This window comes from Coffea arabica, chromosome 1c (genome assembly GCF_036785885.1).
Source record: "Coffea arabica cultivar ET-39 chromosome 1c, Coffea Arabica ET-39 HiFi, whole genome shotgun sequence".
NCBI classification, from domain to species: domain Eukaryota; kingdom Viridiplantae; phylum Streptophyta; class Magnoliopsida; order Gentianales; family Rubiaceae; genus Coffea; species Coffea arabica.
In genome coordinates, this window is record NC_092310.1 from 15203384 (window position 1) to 15229389 (window position 26006).

Sequence of the window (26006 nt, forward strand, 5' to 3'; positions counted from 1 at the left end):
ATGTTTTGTAAATGCTGTAATCGTTTCTGGACTTATCATTTGATTTATGACATCATTGAAAAGAAATATTGTTAAACCGATTTGATTACTGATTTTTCTGGTTACTCGCTGAGCTTCTAGCTCACCCCAAAAACATTTTATTCCCCTCCACAGGGCTCAAGGCGAAGGCAGGACTTGTTGCGCTTATTCACGTGAATGGATGGCCTATATCTTGTACAGTTTTGGATTTGGAATCAATTGATGTATAGTTGGGAATTAGTTTCCGCTGCATTTGTGACATGTAATTATTGGAGACTTGGATGTATATTTGTGGACCATGTGATGTATATTTGGGGTTTATTCTTGTAATTTATTTGAGGACTGTAGTGAACGACTGAGTCCCGGCGAGAGTTGGGCAGGCGACCCGCCGAACCCTCTGGTTCGCCTTAGGGGGAGGTGGGGCCGTCACAGTTGGTATCAGAGCTTAGGCTTCAGATCTCTGTAGTGTATCCTAGGCTTGAAGTTTAGGATGCCGGACTGTGGGTTTGGTTTGCAATATTAGTGATTCTTGCGGGATATCTCGACTTGATTGGTACAAGATGGAATGTCGAGGACGACATTCTTTTGAGGAGGGGAGTTTGTGACGCCCCGAAAAGAATGAGTTTGAGAACCCGGAAATTTTCTAATTTTCTAGGGTTTATTTTTTTTTTAATCGCCCGTCTTTTCTACATTTTCTTGATTAGAAAAATTCCCCAGATAAAGTTTATGAGCAAAGATAGTTTTAAAATGATTTTTCTAGTATCAATTAGTTTTTGAGAAATTAAGAACGTATTTTGAACGTGGGACCCGCTAGTGCGGCAAATGCATTATATTTTTGACGACTTGTAGGAATTTTGTATTGAGTGATATTATTTTACAAGGTGTTAAGATATTTGTCTTGGAGAGACAAGAAGATAATCTCAAGCTTAAAGGGTGACAAGTGTCACCTTGTTATTGAAGGTTAGACTTTGACATTTGACCATCTTACTACCTTTACCAAATAAGTACCAAATTGATCCAAAATTAACTTCATTCTTCATCATCTTGGCTGAGCTTCACAAGGAGAAAAGAAAGGAAAGCTTTCATCTTACTTCTTCATTTCTTGCTCCAATCAAACAATTTAACCGATTAAACTTGGATTTCCTCCATAAAACCTCTTAGTTTAGTGGTATTAAGGTTGGTTGTGAAGTGGTTTGGAAGACCAAGGAGCTAAGTTGCTTCTTTTCTTGGGTTTGTAAGGTAAGTGACTAAGGAACCTTTCCTTTGATCTTGATAATGTTCAATTAGTGATTGGTGGTGGTTGAATAAGTGATTTTATGGTTGATTTCCTGATTTTGGTTGAAAATGATGAAGTTTTATTATTTTTGGGGATTTTTCTGTTTTCATATGGATATGATTATGGGGTCATGTATGATGATTGTAAATGATGTTTAATGACTCTAGGAGGTGGAAAAGTGATTAATTGCAACCAATTTCTGTTTTGGACCAAAAATTGAAAAGTGAGGGTTTTGTGATGAACATTCTGTCTGAATTTTTAGGTCCTAGATAGAGGCCGAATTGGCCTTTGCTTAAAACATGAAAGTTGTAGGGAATGATATTTTAAAGGTGCCTACAAAATTTCAGGTCAATCGGAGTAGTGTGGAATGAGAAAAGTCGAAATTACTATTGCTGTTCTGGTTTTACCCGAATGTAAGAATTGCGCCTGTAATTGGTTGTTTTGGGTGGTATTGCTTCCGAATTGGATGTTGAGACCTTCTGATGAAATTTATCCCTGTTTCTTAGCTTTCATCTGGTTTTTGAATTTCTGGATTTGGACTTGGAGAGCCTGAGGTATGATGTTTCCGCTAGAATACGTTCTGTGAATCTGTTTTTGTGATTCTGGTGTAGTATCTTGCATTTTTTACCTAGTTACACTCGAAACTGGATTGAATGACCTTCTGTAATATTGTAGCCCTATCTCTTATCTTCGAAACGGTGTATCTTGCACCTTCATCCGACAATCGTAGCGCCTTTGGTACCATTACCGCAAAATGACGTCAAAACTATTTTTCTGGTTTTGAGCTTAACTTTCATTTCCGAACTTTTCCCTAGCTTGACTTGTACTAGTACTACTTGGAGCTTGCTGAATGGCTATTGGATGAACTTGTTGTTGTGTGTACCTTTGGGACTGGCTGAAGAAATAATGAAGCCATGATGGTTGGGAAAGTAAGCAAATTTAGGGGAAGTGCTGTCCGAACTTTGAAAGGACTTGATTGCATTGAGTTTGTGATCTAAGACTTAGATTTGAGCAAGGCAATGTTATATGATGGATGATTTCTGAGCCATGGAGGTGAGTGACCTCAAACTATTTCTGAAGTTATTTATGAACCGTTTCCTGCATTATTTACTTTTGAACTGTTTCCAAAGTTACTTTTGTACCGTTTTCTTGCATTATTTACCTTTAAACTGTTTCCAAAGTTACTTTTGAACTGTTTTCTTGCATATCATGCGTGCTTGCATGTGAGTGTTCCTTCTTTGCTATATTTTCTTGACTTCATGACTTGTATTATTGATTGATAACGAGTTTTCTAGGCGAGTGTGTACTTTATCGCACTCGACCTAAATAAATATGAAATTTTCAATGATTAATGATTAAATGCTAGTTGCGCATGAATGTAAGCCGTTTGGCTGAATTGGCCACTGCCCTTCGTTACCGATCGACTCGAGCCAGAAGCGGACTCGGTCGGGCGATATGGTGACCCTGGGTGAATTTGGTATACTCGAGTATTACCTTGTAGTCCGGCTACGTCCGGATGGGTGGAGTCCGGCTATGTCCGGATGGGTGGAGACCGGCCAATGTCCGGAAAAAGGAAAAAAAAAAAGATGAACGAGGGATTATTTATATAAAAAAAAATGAACGTATCCTTTTCATGAATGTTACTATCGCTTTCCATTGTACATGTTTCTTGAATTATTGATACTCCATATTTAATGTTTTGTAAATGCTGTAATCGTTTCTGGACTTATCATTTGATTTATGACATCATTGAAAAGAAATATTGTTAAACCGATTTGATTACTGATTTTTCTGGTTACTCGCTGAGCTTCTAGCTCACCCCAAAAACATTTTATTCCCCTCCACAGGGCTCAAGGCGAAGGCAGGACTTGTTGCGCTTATTCACGTGAATGGATGGCCTATATCTTGTACAGTTTTGGATTTGGAATCAATTGATGTATAGTTGGGAATTAGTTTCCGCTGCATTTGTGACATGTAATTATTGGAGACTTGGATGTATATTTGTGGACCATGTGATGTATATTTGGGGTTTATTCTTGTAATTTATTTGAGGACTGTAGTGAACGACTGAGTCCCGGCGAGAGTTGGGCAGGCGACCCGCCGAACCCTCTGGTTCGCCTTAGGGGGAGGTGGGGCCGTCACAGTTGGTATCAGAGCTTAGGCTTCAGATCTCTGTAGTGTATCCTAGGCTTGAAGTTTAGGATGCCGGACTGTGGGTTTGGTTTGCAATATTAGTGATTCTTGCGGGATATCTCGACTTGATTGGTACAAGATGGAATGTCGAGGACGACATTCTTTTGAGGAGGGGAGTTTGTGACGCCCCGAAAAGAATGAGTTTGAGAACCCGGAAATTTTCTAATTTTCTAGGGTTTATTTTTTTTTTAATCGCCCGTCTTTTCTACATTTTCTTGATTAGAAAAATTCCCCAGATAAAGTTTATGAGCAAAGATAGTTTTAAAATGATTTTTCTAGTATCAATTAGTTTTTGAGAAATTAAGAACGTATTTTGAACGTGGGACCCGCTAGTGCGGCAAATGCATTATATTTTTGACGACTTGTAGGAATTTTGTATTGAGTGATATTATTTTACAAGGTGTTAAGATATTTGTCTTGGAGAGACAAGAAGATAATCTCAAGCTTAAAGGGTGACAAGTGTCACCTTGTTATTGAAGGTTAGACTTTGACATTTGACCATCTTACTACCTTTACCAAATAAGTACCAAATTGATCCAAAATTAACTTCATTCTTCATCATCTTGGCTGAGCTTCACAAGGAGAAAAGAAAGGAAAGCTTTCATCTTACTTCTTCATTTCTTGCTCCAATCAAACAATTTAACCGATTAAACTTGGATTTCCTCCATAAAACCTCTTAGTTTAGTGGTATTAAGGTTGGTTGTGAAGTGGTTTGGAAGACCAAGGAGCTAAGTTGCTTCTTTTCTTGGGTTTGTAAGGTAAGTGACTAAGGAACCTTTCCTTTGATCTTGATAATGTTCAATTAGTGATTGGTGGTGGTTGAATAAGTGATTTTATGGTTGATTTCCTGATTTTGGTTGAAAATGATGAAGTTTTATTATTTTTGGGGATTTTTCTGTTTTCATATGGATATGATTATGGGGTCATGTATGATGATTGTAAATGATGTTTAATGACTCTAGGAGGTGGAAAAGTGATTAATTGCAACCAATTTCTGTTTTGGACCAAAAATTGAAAAGTGAGGGTTTTGTGATGAACATTCTGTCCGAATTTTTAGGTCCTAGATAGAGGCCGAATTGGCCTTTGCTTAAAACATGAAAGTTGTAGGGAATGATATTTTAAAGGTGTCTACAAAATTTCAGGTCAATCGGAGTAGTGTGGAATGAGAAAAGTCGAAATTACTATTGCTGTTCTGGTTTTACCCGAATGTAAGAATTGCCCCTGTAATTGGTTGTTTTGGGTGGTATTGCTTCCGAATTGGATGTTGAGACCTTCTGATGAAATTTAGCCCTGTTTCTTAGCTTTCATCTGGTTTTGGAATTTCTGGATTTGGACTTGGAGAGCCTGAGGTATGATGTTTCCGCTAGAATACGTTCTGTGAATCTGTTTTTGTGATTCTGGTGTAGTATCTTGCATTTTTGACCTAGTTACACTCGAAACTGGATTGAATGACCTTCTGTAATATTGTAGCCCTATCTCTTATCTTCGAAACGGTGTATCTTGTACCTTCATCTGACAATCGTAGCGCCTTTGGTACCATTACCGCAAAATGACGTCAAAACTATTTTTCTGGTTTTGAGCTTAACTTTCATTTCCGAACTTTTCCCTAGCTTGACTTGTACTAGTACTACTTGGAGCTTGCTGAATGGCTATTGGATGAACTTGTTGTTGTGTGTACCTTTGGGACTGGCTGAAGAAATAATGAAGCCATGATGGCTGGGAAAGTAAGCAAATTTAGGGGAAGTGCTGTCCGAACTTTGAAAGGACTTGATTGCATTGAGTTTGTGATCTAAGACTTGGATTTGAGCAAGGCAATGTTATATGATGGATGATTTCTGAGCCATGGAGGTGAGTGACCTCAAACTATTTCTGAAGTTATTTATGAACCGTTTCCTGCATTATTTACTTTTGAACTGTTTCCAAAGTTACTTTTGTACCGTTTTCTTGCATTATTTACCTTTAAACTGTTTCCAAAGTTACTTTTGAACTGTTTTCTTGCATATCATGCGTGCTTGCATGTGAGTGTTCCTTCTTTGCTATATTTTCTTGACTTCATGACTTGTATTATTGATTGATAACGAGCTTTCTAGGCGAGTGTGTACTTTATCGCACTCGACCTAAATAAATATGAAATTTTCAATGATTAATGATTAAATGCTAGTTGCGCATGAATGTAAGCCGTTTGGCTGAACTGGCCACTGCCCTTCGTTACCGATCGACTCGAGCCAGAAGCGGACTCGGTCGGGCGATATGGTGACCCTGGGTGAATTTGGTATACTCGAGTATTACCTTGTAGTCCGGCTACGTCCGGATGGGTGGAGTCCGGCTACGTCTGGATGGGTGGAGACCGGCCAATGTCCGGAAAAAGGAAAAAAAAGGATGAACGAGGGATTATTTATAAAAAAAAAATGAACGTATCCTTTTCATGAATGTTACTATCGCTTTCCATTGTACATGTTTCTTGAATTATTGATACTCCATATTTAATGCTTTGTAAATGCTGTAAATCGTTTCTGGACTTATCATTTGATTTATGACATCATTGAAAAGAAATATTGTTAAACCGATTTGATTACTGATTTTTCTGGTTACTCGCTGAGCTTCTAGCTCACCCCAAAAATATTTTATTCCCCTCCACAGGGCTCAAGGCGAAGGCAGGACTTGTTGCGCTTATTCACGTGAATGGATGGCCTATATCTTGTACAGTTTTGGATTTGGAATCAATTGATGTATAGTTGGGAATTAGTTTCCGCTGCATTTGTGACATGTAATTATTGGAGACTTGGATGTATATTTGTGGACCATGTGATGTATATTTGGGGTTTATTCTTGTAATTTATTTGAGGACTGTAGTGAACGACTGAGTCCCGGCGAGAGCTGGGCAGGCGACCCGCCGAACCCTCTGGTTCGCCTTAGAGGGAGGTGGGGCCGTCACAAAGACACGTTTGGACTGGGATTTCAACGCACTGCCAGGGACAAAAGGGAGATGCAAGCTCGCAAGAAGGCAGAGAAGGAAGGAAAACATATCGCTATGAGTATCCCACCATTGCGCTACACCTTTCCTCGGTCATCTGGAGTAATCCTGTCGGAATTGGATGAAGAGAGCCCGATCGAAGAGATTGGAATGGGCCTATCTCAGTTGTTCGTCAGAGCCATTTGTGAGGACGAGCCACTAGAAGAAATGGAGTTCCTGACTATCCCTGAAGGAGCCATACAAAATTGGACTGCAGACTACCTTCCCTCTCGAAGGGAGTTTCGGTAAATTTAGGGAATTGTCTTGGCCGAGATCAATGACAAAAGTTACTTTGTTTTTAGTTATTTGCTTCATCTCAGTATCATGTTAATACGCATTTGGATTAAATGAAATCCGTTCCCACTGCATAGTTCCATTGGGAATGTGTTTGTTTTAAATGATATTTCAGTTTGCAAAGTTTTCATTTTATTCCAATGTCTGTCGGCTTCTTTAAATTTAATGAAATAGAAGATTTTTGTCCATATTTATTATTTTTAACTTGTTTATTGTGCATGTTTATTTTATTTTCAGATGGCCAAAAATAAAATCGTTTGACTCTTCGGATATCACTATTTTGGAATTCAATGATCGTCTACTCAATATCTCTCATGAATTTGATATTCTGGAATCTGAAATTCAAAACGAGAGTGATAGCGAGGAAGAATCTGAGTCTTTTTCAAAGATTCTTGAACAATATGAAGGGAAACCCAAACCGAAACTAGAAGAGATAGAAATCATTAACATTGGCACTAAGACGGAGGTTAAAGAAATCAAAATCAGTGTGCACTTGAATAAGGGACAAAAAAAAGAGATGATTGAATTCTTAACCATGTTTCAAGATATGTTTGCATGGTCGTATGATGATATGCCTGGAATTTCAACAGACATAGTGGTTCACAGATTGCCGACCGATCCGAATTTTTTGCCAGTAAAGCAGAAACCGCGCAAATTTAAGCCTGATATGAGTCTCAAAATCAAGGAGCAGATCGAGAAACAATTCAATGCTAGAATCATTATGGTGTCTCATTATCCCATTTGGCTTTCAAATCCCGTACCTGTTCCGAAGAAAAGTGGAGAAGTACGAGTATGCGTTGATTACAGGGATCTCAATAAAGCCAGTCCGAAAGATGATTTTCCATTACCAAACATTCATATTCTTTTAGACAACACTGTGGGGCATGAAATTGAATCTTTCGCTGACTGTTTCACCGAGTATCACCAGATCTTAATGCCAGACGAAGATAGAGAGAAAACTACTTTCATTACCGTGGGGAACCTTCTGCTATTGGGTAATGCCGTTCGGATTGAAGAATGCTGAAGCTACCTATCAACGGGTTATGACCACTTTGTTCCATGATATGATTCACAAGGAGATGGAAGTTTACGTAGATGATATAATCATTAAATCCAAGAAGGCTGAGAATCATCTGGTTGATTTAAAGAAATTATTCGAAAGATTGAGGAAATACGACTTGAAACTGAATCCTGCAAAGTGTGCTTTTGGAGCTCCCGCCGGAAAATTGTTAGGGTTTATCGTCAGTAAAAAGGGAATTGAGATCGATCCGGCAAAAATCAAGGCGATACGAGAGATGCCTATACCAAAGAGTCAGAAGGACGTGAAAAGTTTTTTGGGAAAGATCAATTTTATCGGCATATTTATAGCTCATTTAACAGATACATGTGAGCCTTTGTTCAAGTTAGTGAAAAAGAATGCACCAATGCACTAGAACGAAGAATGTCAGCAAGCTTTCGATAAGATCAAGAATTACCTATTGAACCCTCCGATTTTAGTGCCACCCAAGCCCGGTCGACCTCTGATCATGTACCTATCTGTGCTGGATGAAGCTATGGGGTGTGTATTGGGACAACATGATGACTCAGGAAAGAAGGAGCAAGCTATCTATTACCTCAGCAAGAAGTTCACTGCGTACGAGGCCAACTATTCTTTTCTTGAGAGGAGTTGTTGTGCTTTGGCTTGGGTTGCTCAGAAATTGAGGCATTATTTGCTCAGTCACACTACCCACCTTATTTCCCGCTCAGACCCTTTGAAATATTTGTTAGGAAAACCTATACCGACGGGACGTATGGCAAAATGGCAGATGATTCTTTCAAAATTCGATATTATTTTCACCACGCAGAAAGCAATCAAGGGTCAAGCTGTAGTACATCATTTGGCCGAAAATCCAAGGGAAGATGATTACCAGCTGTTGCATACCTATTTTCCTGACGAGGAGATCTTATTTATTGGCACATCGGAAGATATGAACGAGCAATGCCTTAGGTGGAGATTATTCTTTGATGGTGCTTCAGATTCTTTTGGGGCCGAAATTGGAGCTGTTTTAGTGTCACCTGAAGGAAACCACTATCCCGCTGCGGCCAAGTTACGTTTTGATTGTACTAACGATATGGCTGAATATGAGGCGTGTATTTTTGGACTAAAAATGGCATTAGAAATGGAGATAAAAGATTTGATCACGTTCAGTGATTCTGATTTATTGGTGCATCAAACGCTCAAACAGTGGGTGACTCGAGACTCAAAAATTATGCCGTATCATTGCAGTGTGCTCAGTTTGGCCAGTAAGTTCCGGAATTTGGAGTTCAGGCATATCCCTCGCACTCAAAATGTATATGCGGATGCTTTAGCTACTTTATCTTCGATGATTCAGCATCCAGACAAGTTGGTAATTGAACCCATTCAAATTCAATTTCATGATAAACCCGCACACTGTCTGGCGGTAGGGGAAACATCTGATGATCGTCCATGGTATAGTGATGTCAAGGAATTCATAAAAACAGGGTCTTATCCTCCGAACGCCGATTCACCTGCCAAGAGTTTCTTGCGCAGATTGTCGTCGAAATTTTTCTTAAACGGAGAGGTGTTATACAAGAAGACATCAGATTTGGGCCTCCTTAGGTGTATCGATAGAGAAGAAGCTGATTACATGATGAAAGAGATGCACAGCGGCGTATGCGGGCCTCACATGAACGGACACTTATTGGCCAAGAAAATCATGAGAACGGGATATTTTTGGCTCACTATGGAGCATGACTGTGTAGATTTTGTCAGAAGATGCATGAAATGTCAACTGCATGCCGATGTTATACATGCTCCTCCGACCGAGTTACATAGTATGACTGCTCCTTGGCCATGCTCAATGTGGGGAATGGATGTAATTGGGACTATTGATCCCCCTGCCTCGAACGGACACCGGTTCATCCTCGTTGCAATCGAATACTTCACTAAATAGGTCGAAGCAGCATCTTACAAAAACGTAACCAAGAAAGCTATAGCCGATTTTCTGAGAGACCACATTATCTGTCGTTTTGGGGTACCGGAGACGTTGATCACTGATAATGCCAGAAACCTCAATAATGATATGGTAGATGGATTATGCGAACAATTCAAAATCAAACACCGAAATTCGGCTATCTACAGACCTCAGATGAACGGAGCGGTGGAGGCTGCAAACAAAAATCTGAAGAAAATCATTCGTAAAATGACAGAAAGACACCGGGATTGGCATGAGAAGTTGCCGTATGCATTAATGGCTTATCGAACTGCAATCAAGACTTCTACTAGGGCGACACCTTATTCTCTTATGTATGGGATGGAAGCAGTATTACCTGCAGAGATTGAGATCCCCTCCTTACGCATTTTAATGGAAGCACGACTGGAGGAAGCTGATTGGATCAAGAAGAGACATGAACAGTTGTCGTTAATTGATGAAAGACGCTTAAAAGCTGTCTGTCATGGACAATGCTATCAAAGGAGAATGGCTCGTGCTTATAATAAGAAAGTCTGACCTCGATTGTTCAAAGAAGGAGACAGTTTTGAAGCGAATTCTTTCCGTTCAAGATGAAGCAAAAGGAAAATTTGCTCCAAATTGGCAAGGACCTTTCATTGTCAATAAAATATTACCCGGAGGAGCACTCATTCTCACAGAAATGGATGAACATGTTTTTCCTCAACCAATCAATTCAGATATGTGTAAGAAATATTTTATCTGATTATATGACTTTTCTTTTTGAAGTGCCATCTAAGGTGGATTAAAAGCGGGCTTTCTTCTTTTCCCCTTGAATATTCTATCCCTCGTTTTCCCCTTTGAACTTCCAGAATAATTTAATCATTCGTTTGATAGCCTCCCTAAAGATCGCTAACCCCAGACAGGGGCAAAATTTATCTCCTACTTGCTACAAAAAAAAAGAGGAAAAAGAAAAAAAAAGAAAAAAAAAGAGAGAAGAAGAGAAAAGAAAAGAGTCAAAAGTCAAACTGGGGCAATATTTAGTTTTAATATCCTCATACTGAAGCAAATGTTGATAGAATGCGATCTTAGGGTTTTTGAAACCTTTCAAAATTTTGCCTTCTAGCTTTAACATCTCTTAACCCCACACCTGACCCCATTACAAAAGCCATGAAGTCCTGACTTCCACCTTAATAGTATTTCTAATGAAAGTCATTTAATTAAATGGCAAATGATGTCAATACACCTTCGCCAATTTTGCAAGGGAAGGATTGTCGCACTGATGTCGTCATTTCGTAAAACACATTTTTGAATTGATAAAGGCTGTAGGCAAGATTTGTTCATTAGGTGAAAACCCGAAAGGGCATCTTTTTTTTTTTTAAAAAAAAAAGGGAATAAAAAGAGAAAAAAAAGAAAAGAAAAAAAGAAAAAAAAGGAATAAAAAGAAAGAAAAAAAAAAGAAAGAGAAAGAAAAAAAGGAAAAAAAAAGAATAAAATAAAATGGGTAGGGGTAACCTTGGTGAAAACCTGAAAGGGCACTAAGGTAGGGTTCTTGAATTATCGATTGAATCAGAAATGGAAAGCGGAGGTTCAACTGCTGAGAAGCTAATGACTAGGTTCATTTGGGTTTCTCCACGTGTTGAGGTTCTTCCGACGATATCGGTTTCTAGAAACGAGATATCCGAAGGGGTCAAATGTGATGTTTTTCTCATCATGGAAGGGCTATTCAAATTTGCATTCTGAGTCTTCGAATTGTTCTATAAATTTCATAAGAGTTTTTTTTTAATTTTTATCATTAGAGAATTATTTGACTCCATTTGGTGTCTGTGCATGAAATAATTTGGTCAAAAACCTTTTATTTGCTATCATTTAACTTGGCCAAGAGACAATCCCTATAATTTATCGAAATTGGTATATAAACTTATTTTTTTATGGTCTGAGTACATTTGACTGAATACAGATGCCGGCGGATCAAGAAAAGGGCTACACAAAATGTTCGAATCGAACGGTTGTGCGATATTGAAAGAATCAGTTTTCTCAAGGCTCGAGGGATTGCATGGTGCAGGCATCATATTTCATCATAATTATTTCTCTTTTGCAGGATTGAACTGCGTACATTTTCTTGAAAGAGCGAAAATCAGCAATCATCCAATCAAGTCTGGTCTACACTGGGCAATTTTTGTTACAAAGGTGGTATCTAATCATTTAAGTAAGTCTAATTTTGATTTAGAACAATGATAAAAATCATGACTCACCTTTTGAGTCCAATACATTTTTTATGAGACCGTTTTCATTCCGTTGGGCTTGGGTTGTATCCCACCAACCTCGGCAGGCTTGGGTTTTATCCTACTGACCTCGGCAGGTTTGTTGGACTTGGGTTGCATCCCACCGACCTCAGCAGGCTTGGGTTTAATCCCACTGACCACGTTTTTATCTTGTTGGGCTTGGGTTGTATCCTACCGCCCTCGGCAGGTTTAGGTTTTATCCCACTGACTGTTTTTATCTTGTTGAGCTTGGGTTGTATCCCACCGACCTCGGCAGGCTTGGGTTTTATCCCACTGACCGTTTTTATCTTGTTGGGCTTGGGTTGTATCCCACCAACCTCGGCAGGCTTGGGTTTGATCCCACTGACCGTGTTTTTATCTTGTTGGGCTTGGGTTGTATCCCAACGACCTCGGCAGGCTTGGGTTCTATCCCACTGACCGTTTTTATCTTGTTGGACTTGGGTTGTATCCCACCGACCTCAGCAGGCTTGGGTTTTATCCCACTGACCGTTTTTATCTTGTTGGACTTGGGTTGTATCCCACCGATCTCGGCAGGCTTGGGTTTTATCCCACTGACCGTGTTTTTTATCTTGTTGGGCTTGGGTTGTATCCCACCAACCTCGGCAAGCTTGGGTTTGATCCCACTGACCGTTTTTATCTTGTTGGACTTGGGTTGTATCCCACCGACCTCAGCAGGCTTGGGTTTTATCCCACTGACCGTTTTTATCTTGTTGGACTTGGGTTTCAGTTTTTATCTTGTTGGACTTGGGTTGTATCCCACCGATCTCGGCAGGCTTGGGTTTTATCCCACTGACCGTGTTTTTTATCTTGTTGGGCTTGGGTTGTATCCCACCAACCTCGGCAAGCTTGGGTTTGATCCCACTGACCGTGTTTTTATCTCGTTGGGATTGGATTGTATCCCACTAACCCTTTTGGTTTTAGGTTTAGATTTGTCAATCCCTTAGATTTGTCTAGTTGATTCTACTTCAGTGGAGATAGACGGACAGCTAAATTATTTGGTGTCTACGTCTTTGTCTCGAGTTTCTTCGAAACCCAGACAAAGAGGGGCAAGCTGTAGACACTAAAATTTTGGTTGTTATTTATTTATTTATTTTATTCTAGTGGATTTTTGTTTAAATTTTTATTTATTTTATTTTATTTCCATTTTATTAAGAAAATTATTATTATTATCATTGTTATTATTAATTAATTCTTTGAAAAGAAAAAAAAAGAAGAAGAACCAAAATCAGTCTTTGAAAAAAAAAGAGGTGTTGCCACGGGCGCGTGCGCTTCATCTTCATGGTTTCGTACCAAGTACGAAGCCATGAACGGGGATGGCAGCAGAAATTTGGCAGAGGCCATTTTTGGCCTCCAAATCCACTCGTTTTTTGTTTTTTTCTTCTCCCCAACCATTTGCCAGCTCACCCCTTTGATCTCTATCAAGATTTCTCCAAAACAAAGGCCATCGGATGGCTCCAAAAATCGGAAGAAAAATGCAGCTCCAATCTCCTCGTTTAGTTCTAGGTTGTGGGGGGATTATATAGCTATAAAAGGATAAAAGGCTCCAAAAAGAAGGCAGAAGGAGAGGTGGCGGCGGAACAAGGAACGGAGAGAGAAAAACAGAAAGAAAGAAGAAAAAGAGAGGGAGAAAAGAGAAAAAGTTTGCAGAAAAATTTTCGTAAAAAAGAGCTGATTTTCAGCCATATTTTGACTCAGATATCTCCTCCATTTTAGCTCGGTTTAAGAAAATTTTGATTTCTGCTAAATCTACGACGTGAGGGGGGCGACTTTTGTTCAGAGACTCAGTGGAAAAGACGACTGTAGGTCATTCAAATACGGATCCAAAGTTGCAGCTTCAACACACGCGGCTCAACCCTCAACCTGGTATAGAGTTCCGTCAGATCTGCTTCCATAGGAGTTTTTCCCGCTCAAATCTGGTTCTAAAAGCTTCATCAGGTACCATCCTAAATTGATGACTTAGATCCTTTCATTTTTATTCGGTGTTGGGCTGTGCTTTTGGTTTCTTGGTCCCTGCCGTCACTTTCTCTTTCTTGCTGTGAGATGAAAATTTCCCATGTTTGCTTATGTTTAAATGTGGCGTTGAAGTAAATGGAATCTGGATGCTGTTGGGGATATTATTATTTTGGGTTAAATACCAAAAACCCCCATGTGGTTTGCCTAATGTTCACTTTACCTCCCTATGGTTTGGAAACCTACAATTTGACTCCCTGTCGTTTGAACTAAAGTAAAAGTCTAACGGAAAACATCTAAACTAACGTCTGAAAGGAAAATGTCAAAATTGCCCCTCTATAAGGGTTTTGCGTTAAGTACCAAAAACCCCCCCCCGGTGGTTTGTCAAATGTACACTTTACCTCCCTATGGTTTGAAAATATACAATTTAACTCCCTGTCGTTTCACCTAAAGTGAAAATCTAACAGAAATTCCGTTAAATACACTTTAGTTGAAATGACAGGGAGTCAAATTGTAGGTTTCCAAACCATAGGGAGGTAAAGTGAACATTAAGCAAACCACAGGGAGGTTTATGGTATTTAACCCTATTATTTTTCATTTTTGCTTTCTGGACTTGTATATTTGGTCGGTTTCTTGCCGGAAATGATAACCCAGCAAGAGTTGCAGAAGGAAAGAATGAATTGCAGAGACCATCGAACAGGATGCATGGAAACTTTTAAAATTTTCATTTTCACCCCCAAAAGTTTAATTAATTTCACTATGGCCCAAATACTTTCGCAATTGAACCAATTTTGCCCCCTTCAAAATTTTAATATTCTTCTAGTTGTGATATGTGACTTGTTGTGTAGACTAATCTTGGGATTTAATGCATGATTAAGGTCCAGCATTTTTTTTAGATTTATTACATTCTTGGATTAGTAAAATAGATTAAAGGCTTGGGTTTATATCTTCTTAGGGCTTTTGGGGCATATTAATGTTAAGAATCTGGTTGGGTTTGATAAATGGGCTTGGTTAATTTACTTGGGTTTTTTAGCTTGGGTTTAGGAGATAAAAGCCTACCTTTTAAATTTGGGGTAAGATGATGGTCTGGCCTGTACATTTTCCTTGGATTTTTGAGTCGGGCTTAGGGAGTTTCGGCCCAAAGAAAGAAAAATGGCCCAATGACATGATGATCTCAAGAAATCAGAAAACGAATTTGCAAATGCGTCCCTGTACTTTTGAGTATCTTCACTACGGCCCAAAAACCTTTAATTTCTTTCAATCAGGTCCCTAATTTAATTGCAAATAGGTCCCTTACCTTTATTTTTCTTCAATTTTGACCCCTTATTTTTATGATAATTACTAATTGGCCCTAAAACTTTCTTATTTTTGCAATTAGATCCCTAACAGAATTGTTGTCTTACATAGAAGTAGCTTTTCCTTCTTAATTATGAATTACGCTCCATTTGAACGCTTCAATTGATTGATTTCATGCTTATTTCCATTTGTATGAATTATGTGTTAAGTTAATTGGTGCCTTAACCCTTTTATTGTTTTGAAGCTAATATTTCCTTCATTTCATTACCATTGCAAGGGAGGTAACCTCTATCTCCTTGATTTCCTACGTGCTCCTACATGTTTTGTGTGAATATGCATGCTTTAATTCGCTTTTCATTATATTAATGTTTAATTGCCTGTTTTGCTTTCTTTTTGTTTCGTCTTTTTTAATTGGCAAGTCATTTGAGGGCACTTGAACCCCAATTTGTAATAGTTAGGTTTTGGCGCCTCTCTTGAAGACATGTCTTAACTAGCCAATGTAATAGTTAGGATTCACTTTTCTAAGTCTTCCCCCCTTAGATTGTAATAGGCATTCCCTTTTTGTAATAGATAGGGCTTGTGTGCTATGTGTTTGTGTGTGCCTCTATGCCTATGTGTTTAATCACTTTTCCTAGGATTCTGCATCTAGATAAGCATGCTTATATGTTACGTGCTATGTGAAACTATGTGTTTTGCATGCCTATTTGCTTTTAGAATTATATCTGATTATGTGGATGGAACGTATGTTACCGTAGCTAGTCCAATGCTAGTCATGATCTTTCCTTCGAGCTCTTACAAGTCCAATGCTTGTGAGAGAACGTTAGTTAAGGGCTAGTCCAACGCTAGACCCTTAGGAACCCTCCGCACGTTAGGTCATGATTGTGTGATAAAATCACTTCATCTCATGCATATTTTCACTTTTTAGGGTCTTTTATCATTTTTGCATGACATCCCTCCTTATACGTATATCTCTTTCCCCATATTTTCCCTTATATGTATATTACTTATCCCTTTGTATGAAACATGACATTAGACTTGCATTTCATCTAAGCATTAGACCTAGGTTAGTACATGTGCTTGATTAGACTAGGAAAAATCCCTTGAATATGGGATATGGACGAGTTTGGCTTTTCTAGCCTTAGCATGCTCGTATTCCCTCTATTAAAGGGAACATTGAAAGTCACGAGTATAAGTCCCCCGCACCCATTATGATGCATTCCTTTAGGTCATACACATTTGTATATTATTTACTTTTTCTTTCTTTCGAGTCTCATGACTTGCATTATTCGTGACTTCTTCGAAGAGTCTTTATTGCGCGTCACGATTAATGTGATTGGTACCAAGTAAGTTTTGAAGATACATTTCGACCTCCCTGACACCCTCTTAGGTCTAGGGTATGCATTCATATAGTATATCCAAATATGATAAATCTTAAGGGTAAAATAAGAAAATCTTTCACTAAATCGCGCAACTAGCCTTGGTTAGGTTGAAAGGGTGCCTTGGATTGTTATCCTTGCCTTCCCTTTCTTCAAATGTGACTCCCGAATCTTTTTCTCTGATTTTTGTAGACTTGAAGTCGTTTAAAAAGGGTTTTCTATTTTTTTTCTTCTTTAAAAACTCATTTTTAGGTGACTTGGTACATCTTAACTCTATACCAAGTGGCGACTCCATTTTTCATTCAAAAAAACCTTTTTTAAACTATATTTTGAGTCAAATCGTCGCATTTTCAAGTCCCATTTAGACCCATGTTTTTTATTTTCCTTTTAAATCAAAAATTCATTTTCCAATCAAAAGCCATTTTTCTAAACTCGTCTTTTTTTTTCTTTTAAAAAATGGGGCGCGACAGTGTTCATTGACGATATACTGGTGTGTTCTAAGACTTTGGAGGATGATGAGAAATATTTGAAAATTGTCTTGCAAACCTTGAGAGAACATCAACTGTATGCTAAGTTCAGTAAATATGAATTCTGGTTGAAGGAAGTAAATTTCTTAGGTCATATAAACTCCAAGGAAGGAATTAAGGTGGATCCAACCAAAATTGAAACAGTTTCTGAGTGGAAGCAATCGGAAAACCCTATTGAAATTCGAAGATTTTCAAGGTTAGCAGGGTAGTACCAGATGTTTATCAAAAATTTTTCTAAGATTACTAGACCCCTGACTGAGTTGACTAAGAAAAGTGGGAAGTTTATATGGAACTCTAACTATGAAGAAAGTTTTCAGGAGTTAAAAGGACGATTGACAAGGACACCTGCCTTAACCTTACCTAATGGAAAGGATAATTTTCTGGGTTACACAGATTCTTCAAAGGAAGGCTTGGGGTATATATTGATGCAGAATGATAAGGTGATTGCATATGCCTCTATGAAGTTAAAATCTCACGAGAGAAATTACCCAACTTATGATCTAGAATTAGCGGCAGTAGTGTTTGCATTGAAGAAGTGGAGGCATTACCTATATGGGGTGACGGTTGAGGTTTTTACAGACTACAAGAGCCTTAAGTACTTGTTATTCCAAAATCAATTAAACTTGAAATAGCGTAGATAGTGTAGTTTTTAGAAGATTATAATTGTACAATCAATTAGCACCCTGAAAAAGCTAATGTGGTTGTCGGTGCTTTAAGCCGTAAAGTGCAAGTGGCAGGATTGATGATTAAAAAATAACACTTGTTGGAAGAAGTTGGTATTTGGAACCCTCATCTTGAACCAAGAAAGGTCATTCTTGGAAATATTGTCATAAAATCTACTTTGCTAGATCGTATCAAGGAGGCACAAGAGAAGGATTCAAAAGTACAAATGGAGAAATTTAAAAGGGGGAAAAAGTCAGATTTTAATTTGAAAGTAAATGGTGTACTAAGGTTTCGAAATCGCATAGTGGTGCCTAAGGATGAAGGGATAAAAAGGGAAATATTGGAAGAAACTCATAGTTCTAAGTATATAGTACATCCTGGAGGAAATAAAATGTACCATGTGACGCCCCCACTTCTCCCAAGGGCGAATCCAAGGGTATCTGTGGGACGCCTGCCCAACTCTCGCCAGGACTTGGTACAAATTCACTTCAAACTTAAGAATAACCAATTAATACTAAAAGTCAAAAATATAAAGGAAGGTCAATTGCTTAATAGTCGATCAAGTCTTACATCATAAGTGACCAAAATATCTTACAATCCCAAAATGTACAGCTTCCAAAAGTGCTCATAAAATCAACCCAGAAAATGTTTCGAAGCCAGAAAATGCAAAAATTATGCAATTAAGGGAACTAAAACCCTAGGAAAATTTTTAGGGTATTTACGGGTTCTCACACTCTCCCCTCCTTAAAAGAATGTCGTCCTCGACATTCCACCTGTACTAATCAGATCAAATATCCCTCAAGAGTCACTCGAGCCTTCTAACTAATATAGATCCGGTCAAGATATCGCTCAGAAACCAATCAAGCATTGGGATTCAATCTATTCCAACGTGTATTCACCAGGTCCAATTTGTTTTTCCCCAAAGTCGGCCAAATACTAAAAATCATTCGAATCTCACTTATCGTAATTCATGATCCAGGAAAGCATGGCCTATATAATCCAAGTACTACATATCACGCCAATCCAACCTATCAAATGGTCATGGTTCAATAGGGAGTTAATCACGTACCCAAATAAAACGGGCAAAAGGCTTGAAATCGGACGCAAGGTCCCAGATATTTGGAAGAAATTCAGGGTATAGTGATGCTTTAGATCAAAATTCATCTCTGGTGGTGCTGGACAACATAACAAGCTAGCACAACGGCTATGCTTCACCAAAGAATTTCAGTTCAGTAAGTTGGCCCTGGTGGTGCTGGACAACACAACAAGCTAGCTCAACGGCTAAACTTCACCAAAAGCCTCAGTGCAAAATGTCATCCCTGGTGGTGCTGGACAACACAACAGGCAATGCCCCACCAGAGAGGTTCAGTTCAACCGCTACAAAAGAGTAGTAGCCGGTCTACAGTCACACCAGTACGAATAAGTTCAAGAGTAGGGTCAAAGCAGAGCCAAATACTTCAGGTTCATGGTGCATGAGCACGAATAAAAGTATAAGTTCAAGTTCAAGTTCAACCTCAAGGATCATGAGTACGAGTAAGAACACAATGGTCTAGTCTCTGTCCAGCCAATTCACATTCTTAAGCAGTCACAAATTCAAATCCACATTAGGTATGTAAGGCCACACTAGCCTAAACAGGTTCAAGTCTCAAGTAAGCTCAGTCTAATCGGTTCCAGACAGTTCGAGTTCTCTTACCAACCCAATGCAATACTTTCGGAGTTCAAATTTCCATAAAAGTTGGAATATGGTCACAAAACCAATCATAATATATGTTGCGCACAAGAAAATCTCACCAAGTTTCCGACTAGGTTAATCCATTATACACCAGTAGATCTGATCTTCGGATTTATTTTCGGTTCATATTCAGTACTAGGGACCTAATAAATTACATGAAACTATCCATCAATTTCTCCCATGAATACGGAGTTGGCTAAACCCTCGGTCATAATGCTTTACTCCCAGTCCTGCTACCCTACTTAATAGAAGTCTATAATCACAGGACAAGGCATAATTAAGCATCAAAAGCTTAATACATATACAAGGTATAACAATTTTTGAATCAGGACATGATTCTTTACAGGTATCAAAATTATAGCACGAGCCAAAAGTCACAAAATAAGGCCAATATGTCAGATATTGTATATAGGCAATTAAGTGTCACAACAGATAAAAGCTTATGTAAGCAGGATACCAAAGTCTCAGGACGTGCACCACCCTTCCTAGGTCTATAGTTAAACCAAAGGGTCCAATTATTGCTAATTTCAATCAAATCACATACCCTTACGCAATTAGATCCAATAAAGCCATAACGCCAGCTGAAACCAAGATTATCCATTCGAAGTTAAAAATCTGAAATAAACAAGCGACCAGCAAAAGCACCATCATCTCCAAGAATAACCAATCTTAGGTTCTATAGTAAAGTCGCAAGTTCCATGTTCAAACCCAAGAAATGAATACAACTCGCTAACTAACGTGCCAAATGGAACCCAAGTCAATTCACACTAACTTCGTACTCTTGAATACAGTCACTCTATATCTCAAAGTTGCCTCAGTCCGTACATTTAAAATTGGCTCACTCTTCTTGAAAGTCAAGAATTTTAAAACATAAGAAAAGTATTTAAAGTAATCAGAAATCTTATCAAGTTCAAGATTCACAATGTTAACCATAAGCTTGCCATTCTTTCAAAATTCAGGATATATATATATATTTTCTTCGTGTAAAGCATGGACAATTTCAAGTGTGAGACTACACTAATATACAATCAAGGGGAAAACTTAGTTTAGAAATTGTTATCCTGGTATTAACCCATCATATACAAAATTCAACAACTCATCAGTTATTCGCTAATTTTCAAATTTGAAATTCAAGTAAAATTCACCTTTTTACCAAAATCAGGAAAATATACATATTTAAAGCATATATATCTTATTTCCACTCATCGCTTACAAATAAAACTAGTACATCCTAGTTTTTCTTCAAAATCCCAAAACAGAATTTCTTTAGAAGGTATGTGGGCGGAAAATGCATTTAAACACATTACACGTACACATAGCCCACATAACCAGGTTAAGCAATCATACGGAACAGTCAGTCAATTACATACGAAGTCATTGCATGAAACAATAGGGTCCTCAAAAGTACTTTGAACAACTAGGTCACAAGTGCAAAAGAACTCACGAAAAGCTTTTCCCCTTCTAGGGCTTCGTCCAAATATTTATATCTTAATCAAGGTCGATCACGCTTAACCATACCCGAACAAACCACACGAAGTTCCATAGAATCGCCTTTCTAGTTCACCAAATCCTTTCTAACCTAGGCCCTCATATCCTTCGTATCCGGGCGCAAGAATCTTGTCTAAGATAGTTCACATCTCGAGCCGGCCGGTCCCAAGAGTAAACCATCCTTATTAAAGATTCCTACCCGACATACATACCTAGCTTCCTCGAGTCCCATAATAATGATTCATACACTTATCACATGCCCGGTTCATAACTTACGCTCATACGAGCACTTAGACATATTCATGAAATTTGGACCACAACACCCCTTGGCCCAGTCTCACTCCGCGCAGAGACCACGCGACGTGGCTCTGATACCACTTGTAACAGCCCCACTTTCCCCTAAGGCGAACCAAAGGGGTTAGCGGACTGCCTGCCCAGCTCTCGCCAGGACTACGGATCAGTTAACGTCGATCTAATGCGCTCCGGAGCTTACCAACGCGCGCAAATAGGTCAAAATCACAAAATAAAAAAAACGAAAATCGAAGCCGCGATGAACAGTAGAGGACACGTCAGAATCCGGCCGGATTTGGCCCTTTCCTTTTCCAAATTTTTTTTCTTTTCCGTTTGAAACGCGTATCAGTTCGAAATCCAACCAAGCATCGACCAAACATATATATACATTGGAAACCAACATTTGCAAGCCAAGACGGCATATCAAATATTCAACTAGTTCATACATGTACAAATAACCATTTACAAGCCAACCATTGGTTGCAACAAAACACTTAGGGTTTTCACCCTCAAGGAGCTATTCAAAATATACATTCACATGAGCTCAACTTGAACCAACTAGCACATTCTTTCCAAAAGTGGTCATTTTCCTGTAAGGAAAACAAATGGCACGGTATGAGCTAAAGCCCAGTGAGCAACTATCACACAAAAGCAGTCAAGATCACATAATCATAACCGTTCAGTTCAAATATACAATTAAGAGATAAATCAAACCAGTGAAAGGATACGGTTGGCTCTCAAGAGCCCATTTCCACACTTGCAATCTTGATCCAACCTCATTGACCCTCCGTCAATGTTAAAAGTACCAAAACCGTAGACCTCACTTTACTTCCTTTCCTTCCACCAATCATACCCCAACCGGGCCCGCACTCCATTCAGTCACTTTTGGTAATACTCGAGTATACCGGAACCAAGAGTCTCATTACTACAAGGTTCCTCAGTACAGTCCCCGTGGCAAGACAATTTTCACGACCAAGCCCTCGCCGGCATCGATCCAATTGACTACCAAACGGGGTTGAGCTCAGTGATACAGTAAAGCCGTTGGACATTCATCCAAACGACACCAAATCAGTTTCCATGAGTGGAATTCAGTATTTCATATAACCAGTACAGTATTTCAGTGAACAGTCATTAACCATGAATAAAATCACAAGGGGTGAGGGCGGTCAAGTACACCCTCACCTTAATCACTTCCAATAAGCAAATAAGCCTTCAAGGCATCAATTACACATATAACAAAGCCACATTGTAACATTTAAGTGAGTAGTATACTCACAAATCAAATAAGTGCTATTTCATGCACTTCCGTCAGGGGAATGTCGTGAACCACCGTCACGCCCTAGAACAAGTAAACAAATGCAATGAGACTCGATAACGAGTCATATAGCAATGCCAATCACAACCCCAATAGGGTTTTATAAACATATACAAGCATGATAGCAAACCAGGAATTAAGAAAGGCCTTAAACTTAGGCCTTGGAAAGAAAATCGGATTCGACCTCATAATGCGGTAATGGCACAACTCTCACTACGATTATCGGATGGGGGTGTAAGACCCACCGCTTCGAAGCTATGGAACAGGGCTACAACAATGAAGAAGGTCACTCAATCCAGTTCCTAGCTTAACTAGGTCGAAAATGCCAAATACTATACCAGAATTACCAAAACAGGTTTGCAAATCACACAAAACTGTAATTACTATAACTTAGTCTATACAAGTCCAAATGCCGAAATTCCAAAGGCATATGTTAGCTAAGACATCCAGCTACATTTCATCAGAAGACACCAACAACTAAATCCAAACCAATTCCAGTCAAAATGGCCAATAACCAGTACAGTTTTCGCATTCTGTCCAAAGCAGAACAGCTACAGTAATTTCGTCATAACTCATTCCACATTAATCCAAATGATCTGAAATTTTACAGGCACCTCAAACACATCAATACCTACAACTTTCATGTTTTGAGTAAAGTCAAATTCGGCCTCTAACCCTATGATCCAAAACCGGACAGAATTGGGGATTTAAGAACCCTAACTTTTCAGTTTTCATTCCAAATCCAAAATTGGTTGCATTTATCCACATTTCACACCCACTAGAGTTATTATAGGCCATTGCCAATCATCACAACCAACCACACCATCATAATCCAATTAAACCAGAAAAATCATCAATAAATGGAAAACTTCACCAAATCACTTCAAGTCAAGATAAAACCAGAAATTTCAGCACTTTAATCACTAATAAGCATAACTTAAGCATCATTAGATGTAGGAGGAAGATACACACACCACTCACCTAGTAACAAGAGAGGTAGAGGTGTTGGACACCTTAGCTCTTCCAAAAACTTCACCAAATCAACCACTAACACCAACTAGAAAGATTTTATGGAGTAGAAACTAGTTTAGTTGGTTGAGTTATGGATTGAAGCAAGAAGAAATCAAGACTTGAAGAGGTTTTCTTCCTTCCTTGAACTTGAGAGAGAGGGCCGGCCAACAAGAGAAGAAAAATTGTGAATTTTATGCAATTTTTGGATATTTAATCCTTTGGTCAAAAAAGTCAAAATTGTGAATAGTAAATCTTAAAGGAAAACCAATAACATGGTGACACTTGTCACTCTATTTAATGCATTCTTATCACTTCTTTTCTCTCTCACATCAATCACTTCACACACTCTACTTATCTCTTAACACCCGATAAAATTTACACAGTATCCGGAATTTAACCTAATTGGCCGAATTTTTTCGAACTTTTCGCACTAGTGGGTCCCACGTCCAGTATATATTCTTAATTTTCTAAAAACTCACCAATACTAGAAAAATCATCTAAAAACTATAATTGCTCATAAAATCAACCCAGAAAATGTTTCGAAGCCAGAAAATGCAAAAATTATGCAATTAAGGGAACTAAAACCCTAGGAAAATTTTTAGGGTATTTACGGGTTCTCACACTCTCCCCTCCTTAAAAGAATGTCGTCCTCGACATTCCACCTGTACTAATCAGATCAAATATCCCTCAAGAGTCACTCGAGCCTTCTAACTAATATAGATCCGGTCAAGATATCGCTCAGAAACCAATCAAGCATTGGGATTCAATCTATTCCAACGTGTATTCACCAGGTCCAATTTGTTTTTCCCCAAAGTCGGCCAAATACTAAAAATCATTCGAATCTCACTTATCGTAATTCATGATCCAGGAAAGCATGGCCTATATAATCCAAGTACTACATATCACGCCAATCCAACCTATCAAATGGTCATGGTTCAATAGGGAGTTAATCACGTACCCAAATAAAACGGGCAAAAGGCTTGAAATCGGACGCAAGGTCCCAGATATTTGGAAGAAATTCAGGGTATAGTGATGCTTTAGATCAAAATTCATCTCTGGTGGTGCTGGACAACATAACAAGCTAGCACAACGGCTATGCTTCACCAAAGAATTTCAGTTCAGTAAGTTGGCCCTGGTGGTGCTGGACAACACAACAAGCTAGCTCAACGGCTAAACTTCACCAAAAGCCTCAGTGCAAAATGTCATCCCTGGTGGTGCTGGACAACACAACAGGCAATGCCCCACCAGAGAGGTTCAGTTCAACCGCTACAAAAGAGTAGTAGCCGGTCTACAGTCACACCAGTACGAATAAGTTCAAGAGTAGGGTCAAAGCAGAGCCAAATACTTCAGGTTCATGGTGCATGAGCACGAATAAAAGTATAAGTTCAAGTTCAAGTTCAACCTCAAGGATCATGAGTACGAGTAAGAACACAATGGTCTAGTCTCTGTCCAGCCAATTCACATTCTTAAGCAGTCACAAATTCAAATCCACATTAGGTATGTAAGGCCACACTAGCCTAAACAGGTTCAAGTCTCAAGTAAGCTCAGTCTAATCGGTTCCAGACAGTTCGAGTTCTCTTACCAACCCAATGCAATACTTTCGGAGTTCAAATTTCCATAAAAGTTGGAATATGGTCACAAAACCAATCATAATATATGTTGCGCACAAGAAAATCTCACCAAGTTTCCGACTAGGTTAATCCATTATACACCAGTAGATCTGATCTTCGGATTTATTTTCGGTTCATATTCAGTACTAGGGACCTAATAAATTACATGAAACTATCCATCAATTTCTCCCATGAATACGGAGTTGGCTAAACCCTCGGTCATAATGCTTTACTCCCAGTCCTGCTACCCTACTTAATAGAAGTCTATAATCACAGGACAAGGCATAATTAAGCATCAAAAGCTTAATACATATACAAGGTATAACAATTTTTGAATCAGGACATGATTCTTTACAGGTATCAAAATTATAGCACGAGCCAAAAGTCACAAAATAAGGCCAATATGTCAGATATTGTATATAGGCAATTAAGTGTCACAACAGATAAAAGCTTATGTAAGCAGGATACCAAAGTCTCAGGACGTGCACCACCCTTCCTAGGTCTATAGTTAAACCAAAGGGTCCAATTATTGCTAATTTCAATCAAATCACATACCCTTACGCAATTAGATCCAATAAAGCCATAACGCCAGCTGAAACCAAGATTATCCATTCGAAGTTAAAAATCTGAAATAAACAAGCGACCAGCAAAAGCACCATCATCTCCAAGAATAACCAATCTTAGGTTCTATAGTAAAGTCGCAAGTTCCATGTTCAAACC